At 32.2% G+C, this 6,000-nt stretch overlaps 1 long non-coding RNA gene across 1 annotated transcript in view; it reads right to left on the bottom strand.

Annotated features, from left to right (window-relative positions):
- Window positions 1-945: 945 nt before the first annotated feature.
- LOC118065246 (uncharacterized) overlaps window positions 946-6,000 on the bottom strand; it is a 142,789-nt gene continuing 137,734 nt past the window's right edge. The window contains exon 3 of the long non-coding RNA XR_004690147.1: window positions 946-1,021. This is a non-coding gene — a long non-coding RNA (uncharacterized lncRNA). The remainder of the gene's footprint in view (window positions 1,022-6,000) is intronic.

The raw sequence follows: 6,000 nt of genomic DNA, 5'->3' as shown, positions 1-6,000 counted from the left end.
GAGTTGCGTGTCCACCTAAGGCAAAGCCAACTGTTGGTAGCTATAATTACGAGCACGCAATCTAGAAAATTCTGATCCACTATAATAGGAATCGGTATAATCGCTCGGAAATGCCATAGAATCGTAAGTCGTTTGATTATCAAACTGTCACGAAGATTCACGTAATTTGCAAAATTAATCGATCATTTTCTTTGCCTTTTTTTTCTTTATTTTTCAGAAGATTACTAAGTATAGATGAAAAAAAATCAAAATAATTTCCGTTCTCCTTCATTGCTTTCAAATAAAATTACTACTTTATATTTAGTCAGTTGATACGAAAATATCGAATAAATGAAATTGAATGAATTATTAACATTTTTTTTTCCTTTCTTTAACGATTCTTTTTGATAAAAAATTTCAGAGAATTTCTTATTATTTATTAACATATGCTGAAATAGAAGGTAAATAATTGAAGACTATTTTTCTAGGGCATTTAGATTTGTGGTGTTGATGATGATCACATAGTAGATTAAATACTTCATTGATTTTTAATGTAGACTCGACTATTGTGGTATTTTATAAATGGAGTAGGATATAGTGTAGGATGAACAGGTCAGTTTAAAAAAAAATTAGTTTCATACACTGGATTTGCAGTGATGGCTTTGGAGAACCTCAAATTATTTGAGGTTCATGTTGAAATTTTAGGAATACAAAATATATACATTTGAAATAACTGTGGAGTTTTTTTTTGTTTTTTCCATCTATTATGGGTCAAATAAATAATTCGTTACTAGGAGGATAAAATGATTGAACCTAGCAAAGGCATACCATATATAACTGATTCGTAGCAAAGGTAATAAAAATAATCATTACAGTAATAATGAAAGATGACGGTAGTAAGCGGATAACTCGTTATAGACAGAACAGAAGTAAATAAAATGATAATAAATTGAAACATACCTTGATCGGCGTGTGGTTGGATCTTTCATCACCATAACTTCCGTGATGTCTCCATACTTGGTGAAGTATTCCCTGAGGCTCTCTGGAACCATAAAAGTGAAATACAACATGACATCGTTTGTACTCTTTATGACAACAGATATGTGAACACAATTGATCTTTTCATTGTAGACTATATAATATAATATATTTCATGATAGTCAAGTGAATAAAAGTTTTATGAAGACGACAAGATAAATTCCGTTCCACAATACACATTTTCTAAGACTTATTTCACAAGATTTACTAAATTGAAAAGTCTCTGATTATCTCGTAAAATACAACATTTCTACACTCAGGAAAAAATTGACTGTGAACTAGTAATATTTTTTTCAAACAATAAAATTAAAATTTTGAGTAATGAAATATTTTAATGCATTTAATGTTATTTAATTTGACGTCACCCATTTTTGAAAACCTAATTTGCAAAAAAATGATTCAAACTAATGAAATAATTACACAGGCGCCAGGTAAGTTGACCAGCCTTCCATTGAGTTAGTAGGTGCATGAAATAAGGAACTTATTTATATGGCCAGTCCTCAGGACGCGTTTCTATTCTAATAAAGTGTGTAAAAAGTAACTACAATGTTAATCAAATGGACAACGTCATTTTGCAAAAAATTTGCTGTTTATTTTGTAAAAATGTTTCAATGATGACTATTTATCTTTCTAATATGAATTAAGAAACATCAAATAATGTAGTGAAATACTTTTGGGAAGTTTGAGTAACGCTAAACTAGAGTGATTTTATGAGAAAATAGATTAACTTGCAACTTTTGCACTGCTTCCACTGCTTTGCTACTTCGACATTCTCAAGCGTTCGCATTTCACAGTATAACTCGCCGACGCGAGGTCATAAAACCGTCGGAACGAGATTCCAGATTTATTACAGAATCAAACTTGAAAGTCGTTAGCTCAGGTCGTCAATTAATTTGTTCTCTGAACGAGGAAACGTGTTCGAGGAGTTTCTGATGTCGTTCCAAGCTCTCTTCAACGACTGCCAATTTTTTCATTTTTATTATTTTATTCCTTAATTTTCATTTATTTCAACTTAAATTCCCTAATTTTTTCACTTGCCAATTCTGACGAATAAGTCATGAATTCGAATTTAATTTGAAGATTAAAAATTTTTTAATTTACTGATGCATGCAATTTTCACATTGTGTTATATATCGCTTAGACGTTCGTTTTCACGAGAACCAATCGGTACCACACTCATCCAATTACCTAAAACTTTCATAATTGCCGTTCGCAGGCCGTTTAAAAGTGAATTAAAAGTTTGATTTTTCGAGAGATCAAAACCCCCTTCTTATTCCTCTCTCCTCGAATCTGTTCCTGATCGAGACACAAGCACGCGATCATGTCGTTACACGTTGACTAAAAAACGAAAGAATAAAACGAAAAAAATTATTTAAAAAACTTTTTTGTATTTTTTTCTTATCTCAAACGTTGATAGAAATGAGTAAAAAAAAATTAGCATCCCACATTAAAAATTTCCAACTTATTCGCAAACTTGTATGTTGCTTCATACTGAACTAATACCATGTTTAAAAACAAATAAAAAAATTTGCAACTTCGGAAACGTCAGTTTAAATTTTACAGAAAAAAGTTTTTTAACAAACTAAAATGAAAATAAAAAAAATGGTGTTGTTTTTTTATGACACTACTGACAGAGAGTGTGGAAATATGTTTTTAAATGTTACCAGCAGTTTTTGTTTCTCATGTATCCAGAAAAATAACTAAGTATCATCTGACTTGATTGTAACAAAAATAATTCCTGGGTCTCATCAAGACAGTTGATGGGTAAAAAAAATCATAAAAAATAAATTCAAGTTTTAAAACCATTTGCAAACTTTTCTCCAAGCTTCAGTGCTTGATTGATACTAAACTAATTTTTTCTTGAATTTATTGTAGTCCATAGCAAAGTTATTCATTCATTTTTAAACCATTCAATGATTATGAATTATTAATTTCAAACTGTAAGAGGGACGACAGAGATTGTGTGCCCATTGTGTTATAAGTCGTACAGGATCTAAGCAAGATCTAGGTGGCATACAGTAGCTAGTGACTATTACTTATAGCCATTATGGAAATGGGTTTTAGAATTATTAATTAATTTTTTCAGAGTATGAAAAATAACTAGCTTAATTAAATAATATTCCCCTAGACAATCAAAAAATTCTCCAGCAAAGCTGTAAAGATGTCTCGATCTCCAACGCGACTGCATGAAAAATGTGTAAAATAAAATTTAAAAATTAGTGACCATAATTCCTCGTCAGACTTAGAATTTTGGCAGTTATTAAGAAATAAGTAGGTTCCATCCAATTCTTATTCATATTACAACTAAGGCGCTCTCAACATCTTGAGATGATTTATAAAATAATGGAGAACGCCAAGGTGACACATAACATAGTGTTACCAATCTACTCTAACCCTTTACCCTACCCTCTTGTCCTCTTTTTCCTTGTTCTCCTTACTGTCCTGGCAGGAGCCATGCTTTACACTCTTCTCTCATGTACATCTATGCTCAAGGGTAATATACACACACGTGAGTGCAGTATCAAGCCCTCGTTGAGAGGGTTGCAAGGCTAAAGCCTGGCCTTTGGCCAATATGGCTAGGCTCCAAATATATCTTACACCCCATCTAATTATATGCCGCTTTATCCAGGCTGTTCTGAGGGCCTCGTAATACTCGGTAGTTACTCGCCCATCCGGTTAGAGTATTCTTCAGCTTCAATAAACTACAGATATCTCTTGCTGAGCTTTAGATCTGCTTTCCTCCGAAAAATATCCTAAGCCTTTGGCAATATTTTCTTGCTTGGAAAAATTTAAATCCTTTTATCGCATATAAAAAAATTATCGTGAATATTCAGAACCGAAAGATTATTATGAGTCCTGTTTTATGTTATTATGTGGCTACAAATCGATGAAAGTAGATACAGAAAGTTCTATATTACACCGAAAAAAAAAATAAAAATACATTGGAGTTACCAAATAGAAGCTTTTAAATGTATAGATAAAAACTTCATGAGGGCATTTGATATGAAAAAATTAATAGGAATATATTTTTTATTTACTACATAAAAATATGCAAGAATGAATATTGTAATAGGCTATTAATAAAATTACAATAAAACTCGATTAAAGAGGATAAAAAAAATTGGTAAACGAAAATAGTATCAGTTAGCAAAATATTGATAGTAAAAATAATAAATAAAACGTGAGGGTCATTTAAAATCACATATTTTTACTACCTAACTTTTACAATTTCATCTGTTTGTTTATTCGGAGTTTGCGGCTGAAATCGAACCATTTTGATGAATTGTATCCAAACGTGATATTTGCATGTTATACAAACAAAGCTTGGGGTGAAATAATGATTTTGAAGCAAGCAGTTAAATTAGTTGATCTTAATATTGATTTATTAGGAGATCGGGGGGTTAGTAGTAACAATTTTCAGTTTTTTTCAATGGAGAAGTCAAAATTGTAATGATATTATTGCAATTTGTTTTAACAGATAATTGGGCTTAAATATGAAGTGTTAAAAACGATGCCGGGGGTACAAAGAATAGCGACAGGACATTTAGATGCAAAATCTTGGTTATTACATTAAAAAATACTGATGTCAATGGCTCTTGAATTTGTTCGCAGTGCCAATCGTTCGATAGATTGATGGGAGCAATTTCGTCGCAGGAACTTTATCCCTTTACCCATACTTTTAAAAGTAAATTTACGATTGTCGTTTCCTTAATTGCGCAACACGGTCACGACTTATTTTCAACCCTGTAATCATTTCCCCACTTGTGTCACACGGTGCTTGCACTAACGCGTCCTCTCCCTCTCCAACCTTTTGCGCTTTTACCCTTAAAGAGTCCTCGGGGGATGGCTTTTTGGAACTTTGCCCTGGCTCATGAGTTGAACTGATAGCCCAGTGTATTTTTTTCGACACTCGACGCGCTTCCGGGATCCGTGGGAATTGAACCGAAGTAAAATTATCCGACAACCATGTGCACGCTTATTCAAGCTCGACCTCCCTCGACGCTTTATAAATTACGAGCGAGGGTAATTATTTTATTAGCGTGGACGAGTGACGCGACACGCGAGAAGCTAAATGCAATACGTTTTCAAACACTGCCATGCCACACACCATACCATCAACCTAGTGTATAGTGGTAGTACAGCAAGCTTGTACAATGATTATGCTGCGATAAGGTCGATCGCGTTACACGGTGTCCTGACTCGCGACATATATTGAAAAAGAACTCAACGTTTAATGTCACTTCTAATAAAACTAAGTGCGATCATCATTTCTACTGACATTTTAATTGACTCATCTACTAGGTATAGCATCTATATTAATTATTCTTTCATGTTGTACTTATTGCCACAATGAACACTGATATTAAGTTCTTGTAATAATGGAAAATATTTTTCTTAATAACATAAAATCTATTATTATATATTTTTTATTTTTTAATATAATTTATATAGTATTAAACATTCTCAACCTTCTTCATGTGTAATAATTAATGTCAAGATGTAATATTAATGTATATTATCATATAATATTTCAATCTTGAATGTTAATTTAGAAACTTATTATTAAATTAGAAATTATTTTTTAAATTAGTTATTCAAATTCGACGATTTGCTAAAGAAATATTACTGAAGTTACAAAAAAAATGCAGTGGAAAAAAATGTCTCAATTAAAAACAATATCGATGCAAAGATAATCCTTGATGAAGAGAATGAAGATAAAAATGATATAAAAATTCTCACAATCGATAGAAAAATATTTCCAAGCCTGTTACTCGTAGTAAGTTGCACGCTTGAATGAGGAATCTATAAGGAGTCTCAAGATTGCCCAGTGAAGCAAATTCGAGCTTACTTTAGACCTGATTTCCTACTTACTTCCTTCCTTCCTTCCCTTCTCACTCGTGCGATCGCATCAAAACATATTGGTAAAGTGCACCAAGCGAATAAGAGCACCTTGGGTTTCATTCAAATGAGATCTTTCTCGCC

The sequence above is a fragment of the Chelonus insularis genome, unplaced genomic scaffold (genome assembly GCF_013357705.1).
Source record: "Chelonus insularis isolate UGA/USDA-ARS -01 unplaced genomic scaffold, ASM1335770v1 contig_279_pilon, whole genome shotgun sequence".
Classification (NCBI taxonomy): Eukaryota; Metazoa; Arthropoda; class Insecta; order Hymenoptera; family Braconidae; genus Chelonus; species Chelonus insularis.
This window is presented reverse-complemented; position numbering and strand designations above follow the sequence as displayed.